The sequence below is a fragment of the Cetorhinus maximus genome, chromosome 14 (assembly GCF_964194155.1).
Source record: "Cetorhinus maximus chromosome 14, sCetMax3.hap1.1, whole genome shotgun sequence".
In the NCBI taxonomy this organism is placed as follows: Eukaryota; Metazoa; Chordata; class Chondrichthyes; order Lamniformes; family Cetorhinidae; genus Cetorhinus; species Cetorhinus maximus.
Window position 1 is genome coordinate 69,370,946 of NC_135892.1, and position 26,368 is coordinate 69,397,313.

A 26,368-nucleotide genomic window follows, 5' to 3' on the forward strand; every position below is an offset into this window, starting at 1 on the left:
TCCCCTTTAAATAGCGTTGGTGGGGTGGGGGGAGGCGGGTCCTTCAGGCCATTCAATTCATGTTCAGCTGTGCGAGGCTAAAAGAGGGCAGAGGTCTGATTGTGGAGGTCCAATACAGCAGCAATGGCATTAAATTAATCTCACATAAGATGAACTGCAGCCATTAGACATGCATACGTTAACCACTTTACGAACATGGCGGCCAGAGCATTTCCCAGTAAATGGGAGCCACGGAGCCCAATTTTGCCCCTTGCATGTCTCAGTAAGGATTCTCCAATTGATTGGTTAGGAGTCATACCATTTCTTGCCTTGTGCACACATGTCCCAGATCTCCTCTAGAGGGCGCCTGGTGTTCCGGATTTCTAATTGTTGCAAGTTGCAGTGCAAAAGTCCACAGAAAGTCTGTCAGCAAATGTAAGTATAATGAACAGCTAGCGCAAAATCTAGGTCAATGTTTTCGTCAAATTTACTTTTAACCAAGTTGATTCCTTTTGTCCATTCAATCTGCTCGAATTATTACTCATTAATAGGTAGATTATTCAAATACAGAAATCAGCTTGGTTATGACATTTTATATTATAAAGCCAGCCTTGGGGGGCGGGGGGCAAAGGCACCTGCTGAGTAAGTTGTGTCTGAAGGCATGAGGTCAGCTTGATGCCACAATCCGTAGACCTTCCTAAATGTAAAAGGTCTATACCTCAGTACAGACAGTACACTGACTAATCTTGTCATGCCTTAGTATTTTTCTTTTATAGACCCTTTAATACTTTCTATCTCTGTTATTCATATCTCTGATGTCCTCTTATCCTAGAGAAGTGAATTGCTTGTTGGGCTAAGGATCCAGGATTGCCGTACGATCTCTAATGGAGGTGGTCATCCTTCACATATCAGCCTTACGGTGAGTGTTGGCAAGCTCCTTAATACAAGAGGAATCACAGCGTGGCCTCACCCAACATCCACACACATGCATTTCCAGCAGAGTTTGCTGGATAGCGACTCGGAATGGGAACCCTGACCAATTTTCAACTGCTCATTTGATGGAGTTAACTGAGCTAATTGGATCATCCCCTACATCTGTCTTAAGATCACACCTGGAGCCTTCTTAGTACGTACAACTCAGCTACTCACTGCCACAACTAATTCTCCTCAACTGGATGATTTTTAGTTCTCCTCATGCTTCAAAGGATTCCAGCTCTTTATTCCATTACTTTGCCATATCCTCACTGTCTCTTTGAGATTCCCACCTGCCCCATGATTTTGACCTATCCCTCCAGCTCTGCGTTCTCAACCTCCATTGCTGTGTGAATATTCCCTTTGCCATTGTCATTGCTTATTTGGTGAGGCTATATTCTTAGCTCGCACCTTGTGGACATTAATTGTAAGCAGGGCCTGGATTGGCGAGGATGCCTCCTGTGGTCAAACTGCCTGGCAACATTCATTCTCAATGGTTGTGCATGAGAAATGGCGACTTTGGAGATACACTGGAGGACAATCAGTATGTTGGAACAATGCAAAGAACTAACACCTTTGGAAGAGGGAGATGAGACTTGAAAAATGGGCCTAAAGAGAGTGTAGGAAGGGACACTGTCTTCGCCGTCTAGCTCCATTCATTAAAAAGGAGAAAATTCAAGAATCCTCATGGACTGTGCTGCTCATCAGTCTGCAGATCTAACCATAACAATCATAGCAGAATCGCCTTCAATCTCCGTGCGGCTATTAAAAGCAGCCCAAGAGATTTTAAAACAATAGGAGTTCCCATTAGTCGATTCCCGGCAACCACAGAGTCCACTTAACTGAAGGGTGTTTGACAGGCAGGTGAGGCAGCACTCCCGCACAGGCGCAACCAGCGAGATGACATCGAACAGTTACGTCATGGCTGCATGTGCATACTGTGCTCATGGACTTTGCTGCTTGCTGCCCTGCCTGTTTTTTTTCCTGCCATCACTGAGCCTGAGAGAGAGTGAGCGTGTGAGCCTTGAGTGACTCGAGATTCAGAGGGAGAAGTGAGAGAACAAATGAAGGAGCCAACGCAGCCAGGAGGTAAAGGAGAGAGCGATAGGGCAACTGAACTGTCCGAAACTTCAACTCCTGGAAGCCACCAGTCCACGCCCTGGAATTTTCTAGAAAATTCATACCCATGGTCCCACCAGTCCAGCCCAGCTTAGAAGCAGCGTCCCGGACCCCAGCTGAAAATAGAGCCCTGAGAGAGGCCAAGACTCACTCGAGGTAAGAGGGAACGCTTCTGCTTCCAGCTACTTGCTTTGCTGCTGGACTAGAAAAATTGCATTGATTAAAAAGACCTAAAGGACAAACCTAGAAAGCCTTCCACCTAGAGACTTGACTCAAGTTAAGCAGTCTCGGAGGGAGTCACTCAAGCCATGGTAATTTGGTAAAAAGAGTGCTGCTTACATTATAATTAGAAGAAAACTAGACTAATAGTTTTAATAGCTATTAACACAGCTAAAAAAAAGACCCTGGTGAGGGGCAGTCTGGCACAACTGGCACCGGTGGTGATGGGGTGGCACCTACATGAAAATAAAAAACAATGGCTTTATTGTGCACAGGTTTGCAACTGACAGGCCAAGGGCCAATCAATGGCGTCATCATATTTGGATAAAGGGAATCTTCTGGAATAGCTTCACTCTGACTTGGCAACCCTAGCTTGAATAGAGATGAACATAAGTAAGATGACAACCATCTTTAATAGCATTTCATTGAATAATTTTCTAAGAACAATTTTCTGTGCACTTTTTTAAGTTACCATGACATTTCAGGTGGGCTTGGGTCCATGGAAAGAAGCTTATTTTTACATGGTTCAAATATTGGTTGTTTTTAGACTGCATAGATGAATGAAAATGTCAATCTGTCTTAAATGGATTGCTGCTCTCTTTGCTGTTCTTTTAGCTTATCCCATTACTCACATTGATAACATTCTACAAATAAGCAACAGATTTGTAATGACAAATGACCACAGTCAAAGAGCTCCAGAAGAAAGGTGGTGAAATTCAGAATGTGTTTTATTATACCTCAGAGGGACACAACTATTTGCATTTATATAGTGCCTTAAAAGTAATAAACTGTCCCAAGAAACGCCATGGGTGGAATTTAATACCCTCGCCCCAAGGCAAGTTTGGGCATTTAATCGGATGAGAGGGTGCTGGGGTTGGGCATCCTGTCATCCCCTGCCTCTGCCCTGAATAAGTCCAGGCTAGGAAGGCTCATGGACGGCCTTTTTGCCCCACTGTCAATTGGGGCTCTTAAATGGGCAATGAATGCCCACTTAAAGGCCTCATCACATTGCCACGGGTAGTCAACCAGTGGTAGGTGGGGCAGTTACCATGCAGAAAGCTGGAAACACAAACCTGACGGGGGTCCCGGGGGGGTGAGAAGGGGCAGGGTAGGGGGGGGGGGGGTCCTCATTCAAAAGCACTCAGTGCCTGATTGAGAGATCCAGCCATCGGGAAGGGGGCCCTACTGTGAGCCCCTCCCCCGCCCTTACTGCTGACCCCCCCCACCCCACCGTCTCCTCTTGCAACCCCCACCCAACAACTCCCATACAGCCCTCACTTGGCTGTGGCCTGGGTCCCTCACCGATCCTGGACTTCTGACGGGTGCATTGCCAGCAGCTGCCACCACCCCTGCTGGGTGCTGCCTGCAATGGGCAGCTGGTGGCCTCTGATTGGCTGGCAGCTTTCGGGGTAGCGGGGTTTCCATCCCCAGGGTCTTTAATCCTGAGGGAAGTTCGCCACTGGCCATTTAAGTGCCAGATTGGCATTTGATATGGCAGACCTTCCCCAATTAAAGGAGGGCATGAACCCATCACCTGGACTAAATACCACCCCATAGGAGCATTATCAAACAAAATTTGACAGCAAGCAACATAAGGAGATATGAGGACAGGTGACCAAAAGTTTAGTCAAAGAGGTACAGATTGAAACTCCCTCTACTGTGTCCTATTAAACATTGCCTTACCACTCAAGTTGATATATTCATCAGCATCTAAACCACAAGCCAAACAAAAAATTTTTGGCTTCAAAAGAGCCTTTGTAATTCATGTAGCCAAATAGAAATAGGAATCTATCTTGTTCATTCTGGGAATAAATAGTTGTTGTACTAAATCATTGTGATAGTATTACTACATGTATTAACTGTAATTCAGATTAATCACATTGAACGTTGCAAGTAAATTAAATGGATTCGCATATCATTGTTCCTCTTTTACAAACTTCAGATGAGAAAAAATACTTTCATATTCCCCTTAATAAAAGGGAAACTGAACCGCACAACTTGCATTTGTAGACATTCCCATCAGAAGTTTTGCTGACCATATTTAGGGTTATATATTCCTCCTGAAATCAGGTTGTCACTGCAAAGATCTGAACTGGAATATATTTTAATGTATACAACAAGTGTCAAGCAGTTTCCCCACTGGTTCACCCAGATACAGACAAGCTCCAGGAACATTAATCCACCAAGATATGTTCCCTCACATAACACAATGTAAAACATAATTGAAAATTTTATTGGTCTAAGGAGATTTTCACTTTCTGCTTGGTGCAGGTGTGTCCAACTGTCTTCTCCATTTCTTGGTAGAAGCAAATGGCAGGTGGAAGTGAGAAACGGGACAGCTGTTTATATAAATTGTGGCACATTAAAAAATAAATAAATTCCTATCCATTTAAAGCAGGTCAACAAGACAGTGATTCGAATATTTTCACCGTACTGGTCTGCACAATAGTTATCCCTCCCTCATTTGCTGTCCAGATTTTATGGGTGAATTGGAATCAGTGTGGGGAATTCTCTGTGCGCTGTTTGTAACAATGCCGTCAATGGATTTGTGGAGATTTTCTCTTGTAGACATTTCTGGAAAAATCAAAACCAGGTCTGTGTACATCTGTGTCAGCAGCATGGGAGGGGAGAGGTTAACTGGATCCAAGGATCTGATTTAGTTTCCTTTCATTAATTAATGGAAATGGAAAAGGTTTACATGGTGTGAAGCCTGAAGGTTGGTTGGCTGCATTAGAAATTTGGGCTAGCCAGCTGCTCAATGGGCTGCAGCTCCTCCTTCTAAGAATATAGAAGAGTGCTGCAACTGGATGAAGGTGAAAGTTTCGGATGTGTGCAAAGATGAACATGAGGAAAATCCCCCAAAGAGCCTCCTGGCCAAACAGGGAGACTCTGCATCACGGTCAAAACCTTCCTACCCAACTTCATTGCCATTCACATAAGACTTATTGAGAGCACAAAGGCGACACAGGTGTTTTTACAAATTTAAATTCCCCTTGTAAATATTTCACATTACATTGGTTTCACTTTGCTCATGTTGGCATCATCATTATTTGTTGAGACTAGCTTAGTCAGAGAGCTGAATGTACTGGCACACCTCATGGTTGGCATGTATTGATGGTTAAAAGAGAGATAGGAACATTCCTTTATTGTGGAAGAAACAATGTTGTGTTTTTTTGTTCACCCTTTACTGAATGTTCAAGTTAGTGCCCAGTGTTGTACTCGACTCTCTGTGGGGCAAGGCTGAGCTTGCAGGGTCAGCTAGCCCTCCCTTCCATGCATTGTAAAGCACATTGTCCGAGATCACTCTCAGCAGGGATAATTGAAATGTTTTAGGTGAACTCAAAGCCTTGTAAGGACTCTTGCCAGCCAACACGCTGAGATGACCCCGTCCTTTAGGCCTCTCATTTTCTTACCTTAATTGACTGTCCCCACCACTCCCTACCACACCCAGGATGCCAGGCCCTTCCCACTTCCGCTCCTCCATGCCCCTGACCTCACTCTCTTTCCTTCCTTTGACCCCTCTTCCATTCCTCCATGTCCCCAACCTCATTCCACAACCCCCACTACCTGCATCCCACCAACGCTGACCCACCCATGTCCATTCCAAGCCTTCAAGCAAGATGTCATTTTTTTGCTCCTCTCTCATGTGTTGTAGATTTCAACAAGAAAAACCGCTGACCTCAGACACAGCTGCACAAAGCCCATTGATGCACACCAACTTTAAACAAACGTGAACTGGGTGCCACGAGATTCTCGTGTGCCACAGACTTTATTTTCAAGGTAGGACTCTTATAAAAATTGTTTTACGCTAATGAGTATTCATGGAATGCAAATATATTAAAAGTGGGAACCCGCCACAGGCCAGCGTACGGCCTGACAGGCTGCAAACACACCGTTGACTTAATCTTGGCATCTCAACCCGCCATCAGCAAATTCAAATTTTGCTTCCCATCTAATTCAGTCATCCCACCCGCCACGTTTCCCGCTCTTGCACGCTCCATAAAATCCCCCTGATGTTCCTAATGTTCTGCTCTGCTACCACTGTAAATTTGGAAGGAAGGGTAAGATTGACAAAATGCTCACTATCTGTGCTCCTAACTTCATCCCAGTCCTGAGGTATTTAACTATCTCAAGCATGCACCCAGGAGGCAGCTGCCTCAGGTGGCAGAGAGGAAGCTCAGTGTGGTGCCTTGGGCAGCACAAGTAAAGTTCACCTGAACATTTTCAACCTGTAAATAAAAAAACTGTAATCAGGAAACCAGCCATTAAAATGTTAACTCACCCAGAGACCCCTTGCAATGCTAAATACCAGGAACCATGCAGGCATCTCTTGCACTTAGCGTTGCAAATCTAGGGAAATATGGTGCATGTCATTATAGCTCAGCCACCTATTGTAAAGGGTGAGAAAAGATGCAGTGATTGAGTGTAACCAGATCCTGCCCAGGTTGCAGTGTTTTAATGCTGAACCTAAAGGCAAAATCCACGCGTCATGTAAATTGTCCTGTACAGGAAATTCTGCTGCTCCTATCCAAGACCAAGGTGGGTGAGTGCATGAAAATCTGTCCTTTAGTCTTTAATTTGGTTAATTGATGCAGTATTAAACCTTAGCCTGCTGACACGTCATGTTCATTCCTGGCAACTTGAGGCTGGCCACTCACTTATGCTTTCAATTTGACACACTGTGGCAAGAAAGCAGATTTTACTACCATAATAAAAAAGCTGCTCGGATATCAGTGGTAACTTTATTACCATAATTTAAGTATGAGTTAAAAAGAAAGCAAGGAAACCACAAAACCTGCAGTAACTAGCCGACTCCAGCCAATTCATTGTGCATTGGAACCAGTGTGAGAAGACTGGTAGCTCTGCATTGGGCAAAAGTCACCAGTGGATGCACCTGATAAACTTTTAATGACCCAGTCACCTCTGACACAAAAATAAACATGGTGATGACTAAACAAATAGTTTCAAGGCAGTTGGGTCATAGGAAAATGGAATCAGGACATGTCTAGTGCCTACGTTGACCAACTGCCAATCATGGTTACCACTTGTAACATTTGGTGATGATTCATAACTTGATTCAAAATTATTGTGAGAAAAAGAAAATCAAAGCATGCCTGGCAGTCATCAGGGATTGTAATTAATTGCTTGAACATTTTACAGAAGTCGATTTTGAAAGCAGGATTAGAAAATTTGGTGGTTATCAACTGCCCAGTTTCAATGCGATTGTGGTCTCTAGAAAACATTAGCACTTATGCGACATCATGGATATCTTCCAGTTACTATGGAAACAGCTATGGATAAAGATTTCGAGAGAAATGAATTTGGGACAAACAATCCAATTCCTAACGTTATTTTAATTGAGAAACCACTTTTAAGGGACAAGACCAATAAAGGCTGAAATGAGTAACAGAGACAATTAGATAAATCAGATGCCAAGTAAGCAGGCCTCTGAGGCCCATTTCGTCACGATAGTTTCCTCTCCCATTTGGCCACATGCCCTGCCTGGGGAAGTTCCTGCTTTGGGGGATAGTGCCTGGACCATTAAAACCACTAACTATTGGGTAGGTTCAGGTCCTAGTGCTGTGAGGAAGGGTTTAAACTAGCTTATCATTACGTGCAGTAGTGGGCGTGACAAATGACGTTTAACCCACTGGCTGCAATGGGGGGTTTTTGTGTCGTATTGTTTGCTTCCCACCTCATTAATGATGCAGCCACAGGAAACATGTGTCTCGCTGGCAGCGGCCTGTGAATCACCCACCACGCTGTTACCTCACAATTACCTCACTCTGGGTGCCATATCTAAACTGCAACCGTGCATATCGTTCTCAATGCTTGCAGCCCAGGACTGCTCCAGTAAAGACAAGGCCCTGAAAGCCAAGAAGAGTTTAGTGACTAGAATATCTCTCGGAGGCCCGCCGTGATGTCCTCCATCCCCGATCTGGTCGCAGGAGGTTCAGCAATATCACCACCCCGGCTTGGGAGGTGGCGGCAGTGGAGGTCAGTGACAATGGTGCACAGAAGAGGTTGGCCATGCAGTGCAGAAAGAGGGTGAATGATCTCATCCGTGCCACCAGGGTAAGGCAACCACCTCATTATTCTAAATTCAAACACTCAGACTGAAGCAGTCCATGTCCAAGTGCAGCAAGACCTGGACAATATCCAGACTTGGGCTGACAAGTGGCAAGTAACATTCGCGCCACACAAGTGCCAGACAATGACCATTTTCAACAAGAGAGAATCTAACCATCACTCCTTGACATTCAATGACATTACCATCACTGAATCCCCCACTATCAACACCCTGGGGGTCACTATTGACCAGAAACTGAACTGGACTAGCCATACAAATACTGTGGCTACAAAAGCAGATCAGAGATTAGGAATCCTATGACGTGTAGCTCACCTCCTGACTCCCCAAAGCCTGTCCACCATCTACAAGGCACAAGTCAGGAGTGTGATGGAATACTCCCCACTTGCCTGGATGAATGCAGCTCCCACAACACTCAAGAAGCTTGACACCATCAAAAACAAAGCAGCCCACTTGACTGACACCCCATCAACAAACATTCACTCCCTCCACCACTGACTCACAGTAGCAGCAGTGTGTACCATCTACAAGATGCACTGCAGGAATTTATCAAGGCTCCTTAGACAGCACCTTCCAATCCCATGACACTCCCATCTAGAAGAAGGACAAGAGCAGCAGATAGATGGGAACACCTCCACCTGCAAGTTCCCCTCCAAGTCACCCACCATCCTGACTTGGAAATATATCGCTGTTTCTTCACTGTCGCTGGGTCAAAATCCTGGAACTCCCTCCCTAACAGCACTGTGGGTGTACGTGCACCACATGGACTGCAGTGGTTCAAGGAGGCAGCTCACCACCACCTTCTCAAGGGCAACTAGGAATGGGCAATAAATCTGGCCCGGGCAGTGAAGCCCACATCCCATGAATGAATAAATAAATCTCACAAGGACCATCACACATACATTAGCATCTCATTTATTGCCAGCTCAAGGGACATCACCACTCACTCTCTCACACACACCCTCACAGTTTCATCTGGCCTCATCTCCTCTGGAGACTGCCACCTCAGTCCCCACCATCTTGAGGTCACTTGCGCAGATCAACATATGACCCCACACACTACCCTGGGATACCCACCTTCCCCAATTCAGTCCTCACCCTGCATCCTCTTTTTTTATTCATTTAGGGGATGTGGGCTTCGCTGGCTAGGCCAGCATTCATTGTCCATCCCTAGTTGCCTTTGAGAAGGTGGTGGTGAGCTGCCTTCTTGAACCGCTGCAGTCCCTGTGTTGTAGGTACACCCAGAGTTCTATTAGGGATGGAGTTCAAGGATTTTGACCCAGAGACAGTGAAAGAATGCCGGTATATTTCCAAGCCAGGATGGTGAGTGGAGGGGGACTTGGAGGTGGTGGTGGCGTTCCCATGAATCTGCTACCCTTGTCCTTCTGGATGGTAGCGGTTGTGGGTTTGGCAGGATCTGCCTAAGGAGCCTTGGTGAGTTCCTGCCTGAGGCAACTTCTCCCCCTTCCCCAAGCAAACCCTAGCCCTGCAGCCATTGAAAAGCCACCCCCGCCTTATGGCTGGCCTGGTAGGTAGAAATTTGCCTGTGAGCCCCCCTAAAAATGACGTGGCGCTGCCTGCAAAGCCTGGCGCTGATGACCGTGAGTGCTGCCCAAAGCCAGGCAGGCAAACAAACCTCGAGGTCCTGAGCAAAGTGCAGCTCGCCAGGTGCATGTCGCTTATGGACAGTTATGAAACACGTCGGTGTGACTGCAATCACACCGATGTGGCCTGGATTATGCAGCGTTGGGGGATGGTTCCAGCAAGCAGGGCTTATAATGAGAGGCTAAGTTAGGTTCCCGACGTGCGGTGGTGGGAAATGCGGCCTGCCATTGTCAGGTGGAGCGGATGATTGCAAACTGGTTTTATGACGACGTGGAACCAATTTTTGCGATCTCCCGATATTTTCCACTCCCGCTCGCTATGACGCCCTCTGCAAGTGGGAGCGGACGATTCCTCCCGGAGTAAAGCTGGTAACTAGAAGTAGAAAAGTGGCACGGGACCTAGAAGAGAATTTACACATGGACGAAGGAGCCATGGCTGAGGTATCAAATGAATACTTTGCATCTGTCTTTACCAAGGAGGTAGATGCTATTCAGGCCATGGTGACAGATGAGGACACTCTGTCGCTAAGATAAAAGCAAAATACTGCGGATGCTGGAGATCTGAAACAAAAACAAAAAATGCTGGATAAACTCAGCAGGTCTGACAGCATCTGTGGAGAGAAAGACAGAGTTAACGTTTCGAGCCCATGTGACTCTTCTTCAGAAATAAAGAGAAATAAAAACGTGGTGAAATATTTACTGTTTAAGGGGAGTGGGACAGGTGAAGCTGGATAGAAGTTCAGTGACAGGAGGAGGTAAAGGAGAGATTGCAAAAGATGTCATAAACAAAAGATCGAAGGAGGGTTGATGGTGGTGATACTAGCTAAAGGAGGTGCTAATGGCGACATTAAGAGTAGAAAGCAGGATGAGCAAGTGACAGATGGGGTGGGGTGGGGGGAGGGTATGATGTGGGAGAAAAGACCAAAATAGGCTAAAAGGTGGTGTTAAAACAAGGAATGGAAATAAATTTAAAAAATAATAATAATAGAAATAGGTGGGAAAAATATATATTTTAAAAATTAAAAAATAAATATTTGAAAAAAGGCGATCAAAAAGGGGGTGAGGATGGAGGAGAGAGTTCATGATCTAAAGTTGTTGAACTCAATATTCAGTCCGGAAGGCTGTAAAGTGCCTAGTCGGAAGATGAGGTGCTGTTCCTCCAGTTTGCGTTGAGCTTCACTGGAACATTGCAGCAAGCCAAGGACAGACATGTGGGCATGACAGCAGGGTGGAGTGTTGAAATGGCAAGCGACAGGAAGGTCTGGGTCAAGCTTGCGGACAGACCGAAGGTGTTCTGCAAAGTGGTTACACAGTCTGCGTTTGGTCTCTCCAATGTAGAGGAAACCGCATTGGGAACAGCGAATGCAGTAGACTAAATTGAGGGAAGTGCAAGTGAAATTCTGCTTCACTTGAAAGGAGTGTCTGGGCCCTTAGATGATGAGGAGGGGGGAAGTAAAGGGCAGATGTTGCACCTTCTGCAATTACATGGGAAGGTGCCGTGGGAGGGGGTTGAGGTGTAGGGGGTGGTGGAGGACTGGACCAGGGTGTCCCGGAAGGAACAGTCCCTATGGAATGCTGACGGGGTGGGGGCGGGAGGTGGGGGGGAGGGGGGGGGGGTGGGTGCGGTGGTGGTGGGGAAGGGGAAGATGTGTTTGGTGGTGGCATCATGCTGGAGTTGGCGGAAATGGCGGAGGATTATCCTTTGAATGCGGAGGCTGGTGGAGTGAAAAGAGAGGACAAGGGAGACCCTATCATGGTTCTGGGAGGAAGAGGAAAGTGTGAGGGCAGAGGCGCAGGAGATGGGTCAGACACAGTTGAGGGCCCTGTCAACCACCGTGGATGGGAAACCTCCATTAAGGAAGAAGGAAGATATGTCAGAAGCACTGTTTTGGAAAGTGGCATCATCAGAACAGATGCGACGGAGGCAAAGGAACTGAGAGAATGGGATGGAGTCCTTACAGGAAGCAGGGTGTGAGGAGTTGTAGTCTAGGTAGCTGTGGGAGTTGGTGGGCTTATAATGAATATTGGTGGACAGTCTAACACCAGAAATTGAGACAGAGAGGTCAAGGAAGGGAAGGGAAATGGTCAGTGATGGACCATGTGAAAGTGATGAAGGGGTGGAAATTGGAAGCAAAATTAATACATTTTTTCAGGCTCAAACAAGAGCATGAAGCGGCACCAAAACAGTCATTGATGTACTGGAGAAAAAGTTGTGGGAGGGCGTCTGAGTAGGACTGGAATAAGGAATGTTCCACATACCCCATAAAGAGACAGGCATAAGTGGGGCCCATGTGGGTACCCATAGCCACACCTTCTATTTGGAGGAAGTGAGACGAGTTTAAGGAGAAAAAGTTCAGTGAGAGAACAAGTTCAGCCAGACGGAGGAGTGTAGGTGGTGGATGGGGATTGTTCGGGCCTCTGTTCAAGGAAGAAGCGGAGAGCCCTCAGACCATCCTGGTGGGGGATGGAGGTGTAGAGGGATTGGATGTCCATGGCGGTTGGGGCCAGGGAACTGGAAATTGTTGATATGATGTAGGGCACCAGAGGTCTCGCGGATGTAGGTGGGAAGAGACTGGACAAGGAGAGAGAGAACGGAGTCAAGATAGGAAGAAATGAGTTCCGTGCGGCAGGAACAGGCTGACATGATCAGTCTACCGGGACAGTCCTGTTTGTGGATTTTGGGGAGGAGGTAGAAGCAGGCTGTCTGAGGCTGGGAGACTGTGAGGTTGGAAGCTGTGGAGGGAAGATCTCCAGAGGAGATGAGGTCATTGACAGTCCTGGAAACAATGGCTTGATTTTCGGTGGCGGGGTTGTGATCCAGGGGGAGGTAGGAGGAAGTGTCTGCAAGTTGGTGCTCAGCCTCTGCGAGGTAGAGGTCAGTGCGCCAGACAACAACAGCACCACCCTTGTCAGCAGGTTTGATGACAAAGTCAGGGTTGGACCTGAGAGAACGGAATGTGGCAAGTTCAGAAGGAGACAGGTTAGAGTGGGTGAGAGGAGCAGAGAAATTGAGACGACTGATGTCACGCCGACAGTTCTCAATGAAAAGATCAAGAGCAGGTAAGAGGCCAGAGGGAGGGGTCCAGGTGGAGGGAGAATACTGGAGGCAGGTGAAAGGATCCGTTGAATGGGGAGAGGACTCCTACCCAAAGAAGTGAGAATAGAGACTTTGTCACTAGGAGGGTTCAACTTTGATGAGGAAGTATTGAATAGACTGTCGGTACTTAAAGTTGATAAGGCACTGGGACTGGATGAGATACATCCAAGGATATTGAAGGAAGTGAGAGTAGAAATTGCAGAGGCACTGGCCATAATCTTTCAGTCTTCCATAGACTCGGGGTGGTGCCAGGGGACTGGAGAATTGCAAACATTGCACACTTGTTCTAAAAAGGTTGTAAGGATAAGCCCAGCAATTACAGACCAATCAGTTTAACTTCAGTGGTGGGCAAAATTCTAGAAACAATTATTTGGGATAGAACTAGTAGCCACATGGAAAAATATGGGTTGATAAGGAAGAGCCAGCATGAATTTCTAAAGGGCAAATCATGTTTAACTAACTTGCTGGAGTTTTTAGAAGAGGTAACAGAAAAGACCAATGAGGGTAATGCTGTTGATGTGGTGTACATGGACTTTCAAAAGGCATTTGATACAGTGCTACACAACCGACTTGTGAGAAAAGTTATTGCTCATGGAATAAAAGGGACAGTAGCAATGCGGATACAAAATTGGCTGAAAAATAGGAAGCAGAGAGTAATGGTCAATGGATATTTTTTGGGCTGGAGGAAGGCTTGTAGTGGAGTTCCCCAGGTGTTGGTATTGGGACCCTTGCTTTTCCTGATATATATATTAATGATCTAAATCTTGGTGTGCAGGGGACAATCTCAAAGGTTGTGGATGATACGAAGCTTGGGAGTGTTGTGAACTGCGAGGAGGATGGCGTGGAACTTCAAGAGGACATAGACAAGTTGGTGGAGTGGGCAGATAGGTGGCAGATGAAGTTCAATGTGGAGAAGTGTTGGGTGATGCATTTTGATAGGAAGAACATGGACAAACAACATAAAATAAGGGGTGAGATTTTGAAGGGGGTGAAGGAGCAGAAAGACCTGGGTGTATATGTACATAGATCATTGAAGGTGACAGGGCAGATGGAGAGAGCAGTTAATAAATCCTGGGCTTTATTAATAGGGGCATAGAGTACAGGAGCAGGGAGGTTATGCTGAATTTATATAAGACACTCATTAGACTGCAGCTTGAGTATTGTGTACAGTTCTGGGCACCATATTAGAAGAAGGATGTGAACATGTTGGAGAGAGTGCAGAAGAGGTTTACAAGAATGGTTGCAAGGATGGGAAACTTCAGCTATGAGGATAGATTGGAAAGGTTGGGACTGTTCTCCTTGGAGAGAAGAAGGCTAAGAGATTTGATAGAGATGTTTAAAATCATGAGGGGGTTGGACAGAGAAGGTAGGGAGATGCTGTCCCTGCTCATAAAAGGATCAAGAACGAGAGGGCACAGATTTTAAGTGATTTGCAAAAGAAACAAATGTGACATGAGGAAAATCTTTTTCACACAATGGGTGGTTCGGGTCTGGAATGCACTGCCTGGAAGTGTGGTGGAGGCAGCTTCAATTGAGGCATTTAAGAAGGCATTAGATGATTATTTGAATAGAAACAATGTGCAGGGCTACAGGGAAAAGGCAGGGCAATGGCACTAGGTCATAATACTCATTTGGAGAACCGGTGCAGACATGATGGGCCGAATGGCCTCCTTCTGTGCCATTAAAATTCTGTGATTCTGTGAGATAGGAGGTAATATACTGCCATGGATTAAGGATTGGTAACAGGCAGAAAACAGAGTAGGAATAAATGGGTCATTCTCGCATTGTCAGGCTGTGACTAGTGGGATACTGCAGGGATCAGTACTTGGCCCCAGCTGTTCACAATATGCATCAATGATTTGAATGTGGGCACCAAATGTAATATTTCCAATGATAACACAAAGCTGGGTGGGAATGTGTGTTGTGAGGAAGATGCAAAGTGGCTTCAAAAGGATTTGGACAGACTTAGTGAGTGGGCAAGAACATGGCAGATGGAATATAAAGTGGAAAAATGTGAGGTTTTCCACTTTGGCAGGGGGAACAGATGTGCAGAGTATTTCTTAAATAGTGAGAGATTAGAAAGTGTGGACGCACAAAAGACCTCAGTGTCCTCGTCAATGAGTCACTGAAGGCTACCATGCAGGCACAGCAAGCAATTAAGGCTAATGGTATGTTAGCCTTTACCGCAAGAAGATTTGAGTACAGGAATAGTGAGGTCTTGTTTCAATTGTATAGAACCTTGGTTAGACCACACCTGCAGTACTGTGTGCAGTTTTGGTCCCCTTACCTTAGGTAGGAGATTAGTGCCATAGCAGGAGTGCAACAAAGTTTCACCAGACTTGTTCCCAGGATGGCGGGACTGTCCTATGAAGAGGGATTGAGGAAACTGGGCCCGTATTTTCTAAAGTTTCGAAGAATGAGAGGTGATCTCTTTGAAACCTACAAAATACTTAAAGGGATAGACAGGGTAGATGCAGATAAGGGGCAGAATTTTGCCGTCGGCGAGCAGGGGGTGGGACCCGCTCGCCCGACGTCATCCCGGTCCATTTAAATTTTCAGGAAGGCGGGGGCGCAGCAAAATCAGCTGTGGGCCTGCCGACCTGTCATTGGCCAATTGAGGCCATTGACAGTGCCATTTAAACAATTAAAGGACCTGCCCGTCCAACCTTAAGGTTGGCGGGCAGGCCAGGAGGCCCGGCGGCAAATAGAGAAAACATGAAACCTCATCCAGCGGCGGGATGAAGTTTCATGCAGGGTTTTAAACATTTTAATAAAGTTAGTATGTAAATTATGAACATGTCCCATCTCATGTGATATTGTCACATGAGGGGGACATGTTAGGGAATTTTTATTTTTTATTTTTAATATTTTTAAAAGTGTCAGCAATCTCCCTGAGGCTGCACTTAGCCTCAGGGAGATGTGCGCTCTTTTGTGCGCATGCGCAAAAGAGCGCACTCTCGCTTTTGGGGAATCCCCCCCGCCCGCACAGGAAGCGCATAGTGCTTCCTGCCGGACGTCATGCTGGGCGGGCCTTAATTGGCCCGCCCACGTAAAATGGCGGCAGGGCCCACTTCTCTGGTGGGGATCGGCTCCCCGCCCACCGGAGATTGGGTCAGGCCTGCCCGCCTGACAGGCAGAAAATTCTGCCCAAGATGTTTTCCCTGGTTGGGGAGTCTAGGACCAAGGGACACAATTTCAAAATAAGGGGGAAGCCATTTAGGACCGAGATGAGGAGAAATTTCTTTACTCAGAGGGTTGTGAATCCTTGGAATTCTCTATCTCAGAGGGCTGTGAGAGCTCAGTCATTGAGCATGTTTAAAGTAGAGATTGACAGATTTCTAAACGCCAATGACCTAAAGGGGATATGGGGTTAATGTGGGAGAAAGGCATTGAAATGGACAATCAGCCATGATTATATTGAATGGCAGAGCAGCCACAATGGGCTGAATGGCCTACTCCTGCTCCTAGGTTCCCTTTGCATGGTGTGTCCTTTGAGGAAGCTCCACTGACCTGTGATCAGGTGCACCATGGGGACAGGGGTGGGGAGGGAAGAGGAATATTGGTCTCAATAAATTCAGAAGATCACTGACCACAGTAGTATTAATAAAATACAAACAAAATTAAAGACGGATGTGAGCCGTGAGTGAAAGATTGATGTAAAACAAGGAGCGGAGTTAAGAAGAGCCTCCTTATATATGGGAATATTATTCAAATATTCATTCAGGTATACAGAGTTAAAAGTTAAGATTTGTTAATGGGAAGGCAGTTTTAATAGTCAGAGTTGTGGGACTTTGATTACCTGCAAAACAACCTCTGACTTCCATAATACTTTGCTGGTGTTTGCATCTATCTTAATATTGTACTGGTTGTTGATAAAAAGAAAGGCATTGCCTATAAGTACGAGTGGGGGCGTGAGTGAAAATAATACCTTGTACTCAGGGAACAATTGTTAATATTGTGTGTGTCTCTACCCCAGTGCTATATGCTACTGTTGAATTTAATGTACGCATGTCAGACGAGGGCAGCTGCTACCATCTCCCACACCACCTTAGTGACATAATAGGTGAGCTGCATTGTGGCTAATCCAAACAATGCCTCTTGTTGATCCTGAAAGTGCCCAATGGTACAGAAGTCAAGTGTGTCAAACCGATGCTGCTTCTTTGCAGTTGATCTAGACTAAGGAGCCAACAGAGGTCTGGAGTCAAATTGCTGCCAAAGTGCAATTTGTTCATTTTGCTGAGGTTGGCATAGGTGATACATTGACAGTACTCGCACTGTATCAGTGTGCCCTAAATGTCTGTCTCCTCTGACCTCTCCAGTCTATGGCCCCTGCAGGTGCTGTTCCTTCTCCCGCTAAGCAAGAAGCACTGAAAAACTGGGTGTTACACTCATGCTGCTTAGTTCCTTGAAAGATGACATGTCCTGCTCTGCACCTCATTGGAATTCCCAACTCCCCCCACTGCTTCAAACCTGTCTTTAGATAGCAGAAATTAATGTGGAAATGAAGAAAATTCTGAGTTAATTTGCATATTTCATATTAATTAGTACTTAATGTGAAAACACACTGTAACCATTGGACTTGTGCGTTAACGCATGTTACACTTATTACTTGCAGGGCATGTTACCGTCTGCTTCACTAACAACAGTTCATAAATTTATTACTCCTTAATGTACAATCAGCAAATGTGCTAACTCAAAAATACAGATTAAATTAAACCCATCATATCGGGCTCCACCTTTCTTCCTAGTCAGTTGTGTTTATTTTACACACACGTATGGTGCATAATTAATCAGAAAGGCTTTCCCACCGTCTCAATCCCTCCACCATATGATGGATTTCCACACCATTTCTTGAGCGAGAGTCATAATTACTTCATTTCAAAGGCACACCAGAGAGGAGTGCCCTGTGTTATTTTTGTTTGTTCTGACATTAAAACATTGATGAGGTTAAACTGAATTAACCTGGTATCGGTGACATAGCATCACCTCCCAGAAGCTAAGTTTTCTTTGTGTGATCGGCATCCTTTTCATTGTAACAAAATGCACTTTCAGTGTCCAATAACTACTGAATCTTAAATAAAAACAAAAAACTACTGCGGATGCTGGAAATCCAGCATCTGCTGAAGGGTCATGAGGACTTGAAACGTCAACTCTTTTCTTCTCCGCCGATGCTGCCAGACCTGCTGAGTTTTTCCAGGTAATTCTGTTTTTGTTTTGAACTACTGAATCTTGTTGACTTCTGCTCAGTACAGAGCATGAGATGGACTGGGCACAATCTGAGCTTGTACCCAAGTGCTAATTTCGCTTTCACTCATATCCCATTTCAGTAAATGAGGGAGGGATTCAAATACTAATAGGATGAAATTGTGCTGTGCATTATCAGTGTGTGAATGTTTAAAGCATTTATATACATTTTTTCACTTGCTGGTCTAACCAAGCTGTGAACTCATCTAAAATAGCTGGCCAAATGAAGTTCAATGCTCTACGATCATATCAAACAGCAATTTTCTTCTTAGACTGCTGAGTATCTAACACATGTAGAAACTTCCACATTTCTCCAAACCAAAGGAGAAAATGAAAGACTTGCATTTTCGTAGCAGCTTTCATAACCGCAGCATGTCCCAAGGCACTTTACGGCCAAAGAAACACTTTTGAAGTGTCATCACTATTGCAAAGTAGGAAATGCAGCAGCTAATTTGTGCACAGCAAGCTCCCACAAACACCTATGTGATAACGACCAGAGTATCATCATTCAGCAATGTTGATTGAGGGATAAATGTTGGCCAGGACACTGGGGCTAATTCCCCTGCTTCAGGAGAAGTGGGAGTTGACTGAGACTGGAATGGGTATATAAAGAGAGTGGCAGAGGAAGCCCAAGACTAGGAGGAGTGGACATTGAGTGAGCCTACAGCAGGATATAAAGAGTGGCAGCAGAGAAAGTCTGAAACCAGGAGAAGAGGGAGTTGAGAGACTGGAGAGGAATATAAAGAGCTCTGTTTGGAGTGGACGAACTGCATTCAAATCAAGAGTTTGACAAAGAATCAAAGTGTGGTGTCACAGGAAAGCAGATAAGTGATTGATTGTAGAGTATTTTCCTTTTTTCCCCCCTTTCTAGGTAGTTGATTTAAACCAAAGAGTCAGGGATAACTCCCCTGCTCTTCTTTGAAATAGTGCCATGGGATCTTTTACATCCGCAGGCAGATGGGGCTTTGGTTTAATGTATTATCCAAAAGATGGCATCTTTGACAGTTCTGTACTACAATGAAGTGTCAGCCTTGATTTTTGTGCTCAAGCCCTGGAAAGGGACTTGAACCCAAGCCTTGTGACTCACAGTGTTACCAACTGAACCATGGCTGACAGTAGATTAATAACTATAATGTACAATTGAGTGACATTTCAAAATGCGAAACCCTAGTTAGTTAAACAAAATATGATAGAGATGGCAGAGCAGACAATGTATTGCAGCTGTAGCATGTGGAAGCTGATGGACATCTGTGTGATCCACAACAACCATGTCTGCACTAAGTGTCTGCAGCGCAAGAAACTTTGGTTCAGAGTGGATGAGATGGAGTCTGAACTCTGGACTGCAATGCATCCAGGAGGGGGAAAGTTTCCGAGACACTTTGTTCCAGAAGGCAGTCACATTCCTTAGGCTAAATACTTCCGTTTTGGCCCATAGACAGGGACAGGACAGTGTGACTACAAGTGAGGCAGGTATGGGGATCCAGAAGGTAGCAATGGTAGCCTAAACCCTTGCAATTGTCTAACAAGTTTGAGGTTCTTGAAGTCTTTGTAGATGAGAGTAGGGACTGCAGGGAAGATGAGCAAACACTACGGTAGTGTCATATAGGGGGCCATTCAAGTTAGAGTAGCAAAAAGGAATGTAGTAGCGGTAGAGGACAGTAGAGTAATGGGGATAGATACTGTCCTCTGATGCCGAGAATGTGAGTTCCGAAGCCTGCGTGGCCTGCCCGGTGCCAAGGTTAAGGACATCTCCTCAGGGGTGGGAGGAACTTGGAGTGGGAGGAGAAGAATCCAGTTATTGTGGCCCACATGAGTACCAACAACATAGTTTGGACTAAGAAAGAAGTCCTACTGAGGGAGTATGAGCAGCCATGGGCTAATTTAAAAAGTAGAACCACAAAGGTTACAATTTCTGGATTACATCCTGAGCCATGAGCAAATTGATCAGAGTTGAATGCTTGGCTCAAAGATTGGTGTGAGAGATTGTGTTTTCAATTCATGGGGCATTGGCCTCAGTACTGGGGAACTGGGACAGGCTTCATTGGGCTGGGATCAGTGTCCTGGAAAATTGAATAACTAGCGCTGTAGATAAAGCTTTAAACGAAATAGTCAGGGGGAGGTTTCAAGTGAGAAACTTAAAGAGAAAGCACAAGGTGATAGTGCAGAATGGCAATATGTTTAGTGATAATCAGATTGTGACAGGAAGGGATAGAACATATAAGAGTGCACCAGTAAATAAGGTCAGAGTAGAAAAAGCTAATTGGTAAAAAGTCAGAATTAAAGGCTCTTTATTTGAATACATGTATCATTCGTAACAAAATAGATGAATTGAAATCACAAATAGAAATAAATGGGTATGATTTGATAGTCATTAGAGAGATAGGTGGTGCTGAATTTTATGGACTGTGTTGCAATTGGATTGGAGGCAGGAGGAGGTCAGTAAAATGGCAGGGGAATACGTCAGAATGAACCCAATGGGACAGGGTTTTATGTTCCGCGGGTGGGCGTGCGCCCGACCTGATATGGCATAAAATCATCGTGTACTCTCGCGTGCTTTCAGTCAGCGGGCGCACGGGAGAGTCAGCAGCGCGCCCACCGACAATTAAGAGGCCTATTAAGGCCCTTAAAGTATTAATTAATTTGTATTTTTCGCTGCCCACTCAACCATTCGGTTGGCAGGCAGGCGAATAGGCCAGGCGGCCTTTGCATTTTTTATGAAACCACGTCCATGGGCGGGGTGAGGTTTCCAACGGCAAATATAAACCAATAAAAAATTTTTGCCATCCTTTCAAACATGCCCCTCTTCATGTGACTGAGTCACATGTGGGGACATGTTTATTTCATCTTTAAAATCTTTATTGGTCTGTGCCCACACTTGCCCTCCTCCTGCCCCCACCCCAGCAGCGCTGAGCGTTTCAGTGCACCTTTCATGCTGGTTGTTAATTGGCCAGTTAGCATGAATTTGCGGTCGGGGCCCGATCCCGGATGGCGGCCCGTTTCACAGCCACGCTGGGGCCCGCCTGCCACGCCTGCCCAATGAAGGGAAAATCCTACCCATGATGTGTTCGTGCCACCGATCAATTTTTCTGGAGGGGGACGGGGGGGAGAGTCAAAAGCACCTGTGGTGACAGTGGGCAGGCAATTAAGTTTGTTGAAAAACCAACTGACAGCTAGTGGCCTTTAGGATGAGTTCACAGAGTTCACATAAACTAAGGTTAGTTTCTTAGAACAATATTTTGTGGAACCAACCAGGGAACAGGCTATTTTAGGCCTGGGAATGTGTAATGAGGCAGGATTAATTAAGGATCTCATAGTAAAGGATCCACTGGGGAAGAGTGATCATAACATGATAAATTCAGTTTGAGGTTGAGAAAATTGGGTCAGAAACTAATGACTGAAACCTAAATAAAATACAGAAGTATAAAGACAGTGTTGGCTAAAGTGGGCAAGGAAAACAGGTTAAAAAGGTAAAATGGTAGGTTAGGAGTGGCAGGCATTTAAGGAAATAAATAATTCTCAACAAAGATATATTGCATGGAGAAGGAAAAGCTATGGGCTGGATTTTATGGGGTGACGTGGTTCCCAGGCCCTCTGCACCCCAGCTAAAAAATTGATAGGGAGACCACCCATGGGAAAAACAGCTGTCCCATTGTCATGTAATGGCCAATTGGTCATTAATAGGTTGGAGGTTGGATTTCTGACGCACAAGGACAGGAAATCCTGCCCCAGAGCATTGCTGGCCAATTGAATGGATGGCAGAGTAAAGGGAGAAATGTGATCTTGGGGTAGGTGCCTTTGATGGGCGCTGGGAATGAGCAAAGGAAGTCCCAACCATTGCCCAACACCAGCCCATGTAGTTAAAGCTGCTGAGCTGCATATTTGGCATGGACCTTCCCCTGCCACTGGTAAAAGAGCGGTGGATCAGAATGAGCTACTTAAGTGCCTATTAATTGGCCACTTAAGGACCTCCATAAGATCAAGAGTGGGCGGGCGACCCAGCACTTCCGCCAACACCCCTCCTGTAATGGATATGGATCGGTGGCAGATAGGTGGTGGGTAGGCTATGCACTGGGTTTTATGAACTCCCCACCTTCAAACCCACAGGCAGGAGAGGGTAAAATCTATCCCTATAAGAAGGATGAGCCAGCTATGGCTAACTATGGAAATTAAGAACGGTATCAAATTGAATAAAAATACAAAAGATGTTGTAAAGATTAGTGATAGGCCAGAAGATTAGGGCATGAATCTTATGTTCATCAGGCGATGATTAAAATATTTATTTTAATTTTAAATCCTAACGGAGATTTCATCCCGCCCTTGGATGAGGTTTCATCAAAAATGTAAAGCCCGCCCGGCTGATTGGCCCGTCTGCCAACTGTAATGTTGGACGGGCCATGAAAAATCGCATACAGTTGGGCTGTTAATGAGTTTAATTTCCCGCTTAATTGTTGGCAGGCGCTCTTCCAACTTCTGCGCATGCCCACCAGGTAAAATATCACGCGAACATGCGATGACATCAGGACGCTCGCCCAACGTCATCACACAGCAATTTTACACCTGTTCAGTTCAGGCGCGCGCCTGCCGCGGGATGTAAGATTCTGGCCTAGGAAAATTTTAGACACCAGCAAAGGATGACTAAAAATGAAGAGGGAGAAAATAGGTTACGAGAGAACACTAGCAAGAAATATAAAAACAGACAGTAAGAGCTTCTACAAGTATATAAAAAGGAAATGAGTAGCTAAAGTAAACATTGGCCCCTTAGAAGATGAAGCTGGGGAAATAATGCGAAACAGGAAAATGGTACAGACTTCGAATAAACATTTTGTATCTTACATGCCTCTGACTTACACACACAAAACTCTTTCCTGTATATACCTTGTCTTCCCTTTGAATGCAAATTCTCATTGTATCACCAGGCTCTTTGAACTCCGCCTCTTCTAACAATAAAACCCCTTTCATAGCACCAATTTTATTAGTAATATAAACGTATTGCTTTGAATGGTTCATTCAAAGTCTTTGAACTTCATTCAAAATGTCATTCCAGTCTTTGAATGGTTCATTTAACAAAATCCAAATGTACCCTCTACCTTACTGTTTAACATCCCAAAACTACTATACATCACAGCACCCAGGCTCGCTGGTTTTAATCCAATTAAGACACACACACTCACACCCACAGACACAGACCCTTTTACAAGTCCAATTTAAAATAATTTCCTATAACATTATATACATTAGCATCTTCATGACACCCACCAGCTTTTAAATACCCTCTGAACAAGGGCAATAAATGCTGGTCTAGCCAGTGATGCCCACATCCCATGAATGAATAATACAAAAAAGGTGATCTTATCGAAACATATAAGGTAGATGTTGAGAGCTGATTGTGGGGGAATCTAGAATGAGAGGACATCATTTAAGAGCTAAGGAGGAATTTTTGTCTCTGCTGGTCATGAATCTTTGGAATTCTCTATCCCAGATATGTGTGGCGGCTGAGGCATTGAATATATTTAAGGCTGATCCGGCAGATTTTTGAACTATTGAGGAGTCAACATATATAAGGAATGGACTGGAAAATGGAGTTGAGGCCAAGATCAGATCAGCCATGATCTTATTAAATGGTGGAGCAGGATCAAGGGGCCACATGGACTATTCCTGCTCCTATTTTTTATGTTCTTTAAAATACTGGCATGGGACTTTTTATATCTGCCTGAGAGATCAGGCAGGGCCTCAGTTTAACATCTCATCTGAAAGACAGCACCCCCAACAGTGTAGCACTCCTTTATTAGAGCATACAAGCATCAGCCTGGATTTTGTGCTCCAGTTTCTGCAGTGGGACTTGAACCCAAAACTTGAACCCAAGGGCAAGAGCGCTAACTACTGAGCCACAGCTGACACAAAGCAATTCACACAGTTGGCATTTTTCTATAATAAAAGCAAAACACTGCAGATGCTGGAAATCTGGAATAAAAACAGAAAATGCTGGAAATACTCAGTGGGTCTGACAGTATCTGCGGAGAGAGAAGCAGAGTTAATGTTTTGAGTTGATTATGATTCTTCTGTTGGCGATTTCTGATACTGATACCTTAAAGGGTCTAGATGATTGGCACTTTTATAGGGTTGTAGTAAAAACATTTTTTATATATGAATGGATTTTTAAAAAGTTTTTTCACACATACTATTGTTATTATAGGGTTCAGTGGTTCTGTACAGAGTGCATACTGGGTGAATGGGCATGGAAGTGTCATAGATTGGCATGGAGGGGGTTTGAGGGATCATGGGGGATGGGTGGGGGGCATAATTTGGCATGGAGAGGCCATGGATGTGGGTGGGTGAGGTGCACAAGGTGGCATGAGGTGGCATGGATAGGGCATGTGGATTGTGTTGAGGTTGAGGGGGTGTGAGGGGTGAGGGGTAGAGGGCTGTTTTTTGTTTTATTGTAACCGGGATGAAGTCTCAGAGCACCGAGGTAGCAACCTGTCTTGCCACCCAACACTACCCGTAGCTGCCTCTGCACTCTTTGTGGGAGTAGCGGGCCTGATTCCAAGTACCCCCCGGCCTCCCTGGAATGAAAATCCCACCTTTGTGGGCACTTTCTCCTGAGGCAGGCGCACCGATCCAGGAAATTTCCTGACTTCCGCTACCTGCCTCGAAGATGAAAATCAAGCCCCTTATATTTGGGGATTTTGCCTTTTGCATATTTTAGGGCCCTCTTTTTGTTAAGGTTATTTGTATCGGAGTTCGCATTTCTGTGTGTCCCACTGCTGGTTGTGGCACATTGTATCTAATCCCTGGCACCAGATATTTGGACAGACTACACTAAGAGTCACCGTCTCACTAGAGATAAATCACTGATTGGATACATTCCCTATTATCAGTTGCACAGCTTTTCATTTTAATTGGGCACATTACATAGTTCCTTTTAATAACTTAATCTTTAGTATTTTCTCAATAAGCTGTGCTATTCCAACCACTAGCAATTCCCTAGGAAAAAGCATTAGTTATTTTCTCCAGATATTGAACCTGAACATTTCTCCACCGTGCCATCAATTTCTTTTTTTCTCAAAATCTAACTTTACCTTTTCTCAAGACAACGCATTCATCCTTCCCTTAAAGTTTTGTGCCCCTGTGTCTGAACATTATGCAAGGTTCTCCAATTTGTTCCTCTATGGCTCACACAATAATACATGGGTTACAGAAAAGCATCCAACAACATTGTCAGTCGTCTCTCTCAGACAACACAGCTGAACACTTTAACACTCCTGTTTCCAAAGCTCTGTCTCTCAAAACTTTATTTTTGAAGACGCTACACCAAGATGCCAAAGCTTCTCAATGTAAACTCATTTTAAATTTAAAATATATCTGTTTATATGTGCCTCACTTTACAGCACTCTATTGTTCATGGGTTTGCAATCTGTTTCACTGTTTGCGTTCATAAAATCTCACTCTTGGTAAGAGCCAAACCCTGATGACTTTCATTATGGTGCAGAAGTGCTACTGATATAACACTGTCAGCAGTTAAGACCCTATTAGATTTCAACACATGCCGATAGTTGCTCTCAAAAGAATAGAAGTTAATATTTCACAAATATACAAAGATCATTTAAATGATCTTATTTGGAATGAAAGCTGGAAATGTAAGTTTGGTGCACCAATCGTTTCCAGGACTCTGGCTGAGTCTTAGCCAAAATCCTCACTCATAAAATGAGATTTGGTCGTTGTTGTTGCCAGGCGGATTTCAAACAAACTGTGCCATCTGGGATGGGAGTTTATGAGTAAACACAGTTTTTGGAAGAGCCAGAAACACCCTGTGCCTGAGGAAAGGTTTGCAGGGAGCTGACTGAATCTGCTGATTATGGGACTGCTCTCTCTGCTTTGCGCTGTCCCAACATTTTGGCATTTAATAACATCATTCTTTTTCATGACGAATGGTGTCACCGTACACCAATGTCTCATCGTTTTCAAAAAGTTCTTGCAAGATAACGATGCAATATCAGCCAATGGTCTATCAGTTACGAGACACATCAGGGTAGGGTGAATTTAAAG

At 44.9% G+C, this 26,368-nt stretch overlaps 1 long non-coding RNA gene across 1 annotated transcript in view; it reads left to right on the forward strand.

The window, feature by feature from the left end:
• Window positions 1-811: 811 nt before the first annotated feature.
• The window catches only part of LOC144690142 (uncharacterized), a 45,784-nt gene continuing 20,227 nt past the window's right edge, over window positions 812-26,368 (forward strand). Inside the window, exons 1-2 of the long non-coding RNA XR_013578765.1 lie at window positions 812-898; window positions 5,945-6,069. This is a non-coding gene — a long non-coding RNA (uncharacterized LOC144690142). The remainder of the gene's footprint in view (window positions 899-5,944; window positions 6,070-26,368) is intronic.